Source organism: Triticum dicoccoides, chromosome 5B, assembly GCF_002162155.2.
Source record: "Triticum dicoccoides isolate Atlit2015 ecotype Zavitan chromosome 5B, WEW_v2.0, whole genome shotgun sequence".
NCBI classification, from domain to species: domain Eukaryota; kingdom Viridiplantae; phylum Streptophyta; class Magnoliopsida; order Poales; family Poaceae; genus Triticum; species Triticum dicoccoides.
In genome coordinates this window covers 471,942,447-471,947,766 of record NC_041389.1, presented here as the reverse complement: position 1 = coordinate 471,947,766, position 5,320 = coordinate 471,942,447, and the positions used below count along the sequence as shown (strand labels likewise).

The 5,320-nt window shown below is 45.9% G+C and overlaps 1 long non-coding RNA gene across 1 annotated transcript in view; it reads left to right on the top strand.

Moving 5' to 3' along the window:
* The first annotated feature begins 4,354 nt into the window (after window positions 1-4,354).
* LOC119305794 overlaps window positions 4,355-5,320 on the top strand; it is a 4,134-nt gene continuing 3,168 nt past the window's right edge. Inside the window, exons 1-2 of the long non-coding RNA XR_005148774.1 lie at window positions 4,355-4,507; window positions 4,598-4,661. This is a non-coding gene — a long non-coding RNA (uncharacterized LOC119305794). The remainder of the gene's footprint in view (window positions 4,508-4,597; window positions 4,662-5,320) is intronic.

Here is a 5,320-nt window from a genome sequence, read left to right as displayed (position 1 = left end):
AATACAACAATCATCCACATTACAAATAATTATTCAAATCACCGAATACAAACACAAATAATGAAATACAAAACTTGTCCCGAATACAAATACAAATACACATGACTGGAAAAATGAGTTTGTTACTGTCCAACCGTTTGCCAATGGTGCTCAATGAGATCCTCCTGAAGCTGAAAGTGGGTGTTTGCATTTTCAATCTCCTTGTATGTTTGGAAAAAAAACTCTAATGCGGTTAGGGTCTCTTAACTGGTTTGGCACGGATACCCACATTGTCGTAGAAGAACTCCAAGTTCATGCCTTTTTCATCTTCGAGAATCATATTGTGAAGGATAACACAACATGTCATGATGTTTTTCATGGCCCGCTTGTCCCAAAAATGAGCAGGACTACGAACAATGGCAAACCTAGATTGCAAAACCCCGAATGCTCTTTTAATGTCTTTTTGGGCTACCTCTTGCACCTTTGCGAAACATTATTTTTTAGTTTTGAGTTCTTTGATGCTCTTGACAAATGTGCACCAAGGAGGGTATATACCATCTGCAAGATAGTATCCTTTTGTGTATTCATGCCCATTGATAGTGTAGTTGTAAGTAGGAGCATCACCACTAGCAAGCCTAGCAAACAACTGAGACCGCTGCAACACATTGATATTATTGAGAGTGCCCGGCATACCAAAGAAGCAATGCCAAATCCACAAATCCTTGAATGCTATGGCCTCTAGCACAACTGTTGCATCACGAGACTTGCCACAATACATTCCCTGCCATGCCTCCGGGCAATTTTTCCAAGTCCAATGCATACAATCAATGCTACCTCGCATGCTAGGCCAACCTCTTCTCTTATTAGATGCCATCAATTTCTTTGTGTCATCCTCGTTGGGTGCCCGAAGATATTCAGGACCAAAGACACGGATGATCACTTTGGCAAATCTACGCACTGACTCAATTGTGGTATCTTCACCAATGCGAAGGTACTCATCGGCATAGTCAGCCGGAACGCCGTATGCAATCACCCGCATAGCTGCCGAGATTTTTTGATATGCACTAAATCCCTTCAAGCCCGCAACATTTCTCCTTTGAGTAAAATATTGACAATTTGCCTCACAAGCTTGAACAATTTTCACAAAGAGGGATCGGCGCATTCGGTACCTTCTCCGGAAGAGGTGTGGTCGATATGTTGGATTCTCCGCGAAGTAGTCTTGCATCAACATATCGTTCCTGAGATGACGATTCTGAGGAATGCAAAGACGCCCGACGGTCGATCCTCGCCGCCTCTTTCGGACCTCGTCTTCGTCTCCTTCACGGCAAGAGCCATCACCAATGTCTGCTGCCGAAAGTTTGAGAGCATCGTCTCAACATCCGAGTCGTCTGAATCGAACGAATCAGAGAGCAAAAACTTCTCGCACGGGCTCAATTCCATCTACATGGACGAGAAGCGCACGCCACGTCAACCAACTATGCGGAGCGCTCGACACGAAGCACAAACAAACCGGCGGCTCGTGGGGCGGGTGATCCCGGGCGGCGACGAGGAGCGGCTCAAGGGCGGTCGATCCCCGGCGGCGACAATGACGAGGGGCGGCTCTTCTCGCCGGATCGGGGGGGCGGTGCAGCGTATCGATGGTGGAGGGTGGGGGACGCCCTCGCAGCGCGGTTCCGCCCGCAGATTTGGCTGGAATCACCAGCGGCGGACGGGCGGAACCAACGGCGGGCGGCGGCGGAAGGAGGTGGGGAAATGGCGCGGGTTGAAATGTCCCTCCCGCCAACCGCTTCACTGCGATACGGGGCACCGTAGGAGCGAGGTGGAAACCCGCGTATTCGTGGGTTGGGGCCGAGGTTTTGCCACGCCCCTCAAATTTTTTTACAGACCGGTCGAGTTTGCGGGGTCTGTTCGGGCGAGATTTTTCATGTTGACCCGCATTTTGGCAGTTATTTTACGGGTCGGGTTTTTTTGCGGGGTCTACTAGAGTTGCTGTAAGCGATCTCGTAGCCGGTCGATATCCTGAATAAGCACGGGGGCATGCGCTTGGTTGGTTACGAAGTCTAAGCCCTGATCCGGCTTTGCATCGATCGTTCGAGCTCGGGCGTCATGACGCCGCCGGCCTTGCTTCCTAGGGCGAGCGCCGTGCGACCTCTTGCCCCAGCCTCTTCTTCCCCCCTCCGCGCGCGCGTCGTCGCGGCCGCCCGAACGCCCCTCGCGCCGGCACGCACGGCGCGTCGCGTGTCGCTGGTGAGCGCCGTCGATCGATCAGTCGGTCGCCCTGCACCGTTCATATGCCTGCACGTCTCGCTCGTTGCGGTGACTAACTTGTGCCGTCGATTGCAGCTCTGCACCCCGCGCCGCAACGTGGACACCGCCGCCGCCGGTGGCGCTGACACGAAATCTTACTGGTGGCCGTGGGGGGACGAGGACCCTCCCAAGTACGTGGAGGAGGGCATCGTGGAAACCCACCGCAGGTTCGTGCGCGAGTCCAGGGAGGCGGTGGCTGCGCTCAAGGCCGCGGCCGCCGACGCGTGCCGCACGCTCGTCGACAACTTCGGCGACATCCGCTCTCTCAAGACCGTCGTACCACATCGACATGCCATTCGGTATGTATAGCTTGATCGGTTTTTTATACAGTAAAAGCAGCTTGATTCAAACATTGCCAATCGTTCAGCAGAAGCAGCGAAATAGAATCTGGTGACACAAGCGCTGGTGGGTTGCAACTTGCAACCACCTCTAGCTAGGACATCTGCCACGGAGTTGCTTACCCAAAAAGACTCCACACTGGTTTTATAGATAAAGCAACAACAACCATACAACCAAACCGTGCGAACGGAGGTCCACAAAAAGATAAACTCTCTGCCTTTCGAAATATAAGTCGTTGGGGGAGTGTAAACTGAACTCTCCGAACGACTTATATTTCGAAACAGAGGTAATACATGGGTAAACAAGAGAAGAGAAAGGGGTCTACGCTACGGGCACAGCAAACAAGGCCGAACAAGAAAATGAGATGCATCCTCAAGGAGGGCATAGTACAAATGCTGCATTTACAAACAATACACAAAATAAGAGTGGAGGTGATCTCGGCCGATGCTCCCATACGTGAAGAATGGGGATTATTGGACTTTAATCTTGAACGGGCTTTAATATATAGATTGGAGAACAAAAGCAGTAGTAGGAAAGGAATTGGGTGCGGTGAGATGCCACAGCGGGAGGCGTGGGCATTTTGGGTCACTTCTTGTTGACATGTAGGTTTGCCTGGCCTAGCTTGTTATTTTTTAGATGAAGAAAAATGTCAGAGTGGATGGATGATCGCTAACTGAAATCTTTATATGATGCCCCTGAATTTAAGTTGTGCCCTGATTAAAAGATAATGCCGTTATATATCACTAATTGACTTCAGAAGTGAGCCTGAATTGAAAGAACATCATAAAGAGCAAAATTACAATAAAACACAGTGTCAATGTATAATTGAGTAAGTACAAGTGGGCATAAAATACATAACACATATACACTCATTATTCACAACGGTGTCCAATATTCGAATTGTGCAATCATCCTACCCGAAAACAAACATAAAAAGCTCAAGAGATTCACTTCACTTTGGACAAAATTTAGAATGCAAATTAAACACGGACCAACCAGCTAATAATGTTCTCTTACACGATTGATCCAACCTAATATAGCAAAAAATAGCTTGGGTTGGATCTGGAGGTACTGCTACCAGGTCACACGATTGCGGTGTGGAATAATTTCGTGGAGAAGTTTGGGGTGCACCCTTGTTTGGGTCCAAGGAGAATCTCGGGATACTGCTCCTAGGCAACTTGCGCAGATACACACAAAACCAAACAAGCCAAGGAAATAAGTGAGCCACAAATTATCCATTCTTTTCGGCAATGTGATTTTTTGCTTTCTCATTGATGTCTTGTATACCTTCATTGTTTGTTCCATTTACTCCATCCAATAAGCTTCATATATGAAACGTAGGGAATGAATTCAAATGCTTGCTAGTTCCCTTGCCATCGGATGTAGGGAGAAGGGGGAAGAGGACAATCGGTATATAGAAGATCAAGGAAAAGGCGAGGGGAAAGAGGGAGGCGGCCTAACTGGTGATGGTAAGGTAAGAAGGTGGAAGGAGTTCGATAGTGATGGGCATTATAACAGATAGAATGTGCGCAAGGGGGTGCGAATGAAGATTGAGGGGAGGGGATGTTCATACTACCTCTGTATCATTAGTCATTACCAGTATCATTAGTACATAACTTTAGTTGATATATACAAAATGGTTTGCTGCTCTAATCTCATTCAATTGTTGGTCGTTATCGTCTCATCCCAAAATTTAGGAATTTATTTTTTCCTTCTTCAGGTGTGCTTGTTGCATGCATCGGTTGCTATCAACTCTGGAAGCTAGACCCCTCAACATTTCTAGACGTTGTATTGGGTTACGCATTCTACAGGCTAAGCGTCTTAGGGTCTCACGTCCAGAGACAGGGGTTCTCAAATGACCTGTTCGGGCGGCTCAAGTTCGGTCAGTTATCGTACTACACAGTTTAAAATCGAAACTTGTATGTCTGATTTATGAAGCCATGTGAAATACTATACTTTTCTTTCTATGCAGTTATTGTCATAATCATGGCCGTGAAAGATTTCAGGAAAAATCTTGCTCTCATTGATGCTATCAGGTATGAGTATCAGCTTACACTAAGACACATGTTATTTTTTAGATGAAGAAAAATGCAGAATAATATATTTTTTCCAAAATGGCCATGGCTCTGCAGTTCTACTTTAACTTTAGATGGCATGAGTTTCAAACATACAAAAGGAATATTTACATCCCTCAAATTTGTTTAGAGACATCTAAAGAACCATCATATTCCAGTGACACAATTATATGTTGTGAATGCAGAAAAATAGTGTTCACACCCTTTACACAAGGCATTGCACTCCACCTTGACGATGCAAGGTTCTAGGCATATTTGCGCTAGTACGTTGTTGATATGTATTACTTATACATCTTATAATTATATGGTCAAGTCAAGGTAAATTTTGGGGTGAAATAAATGTATCTTTATAAAAAAATACATTAATAATAGATGTACATATCAAATCCAAGTAACATCTATTATCTTAGGGTAAATAGCTTGATGCACCTGGGTGTTGGTGCACCCGATAAGGATTTTTTTTTTTTTCATTACTTACATATAAGTCAAAAACTCCTGAAACTTTTTTGGATATAAAGTTGACCTACTTTTGTACCCGTATAAAAAGTTTATCACATGAATAAACTTCTGTTGACCTCAGGCAAAAAAAAAAAATCCTAGTACAAACCTCATGAACAGTA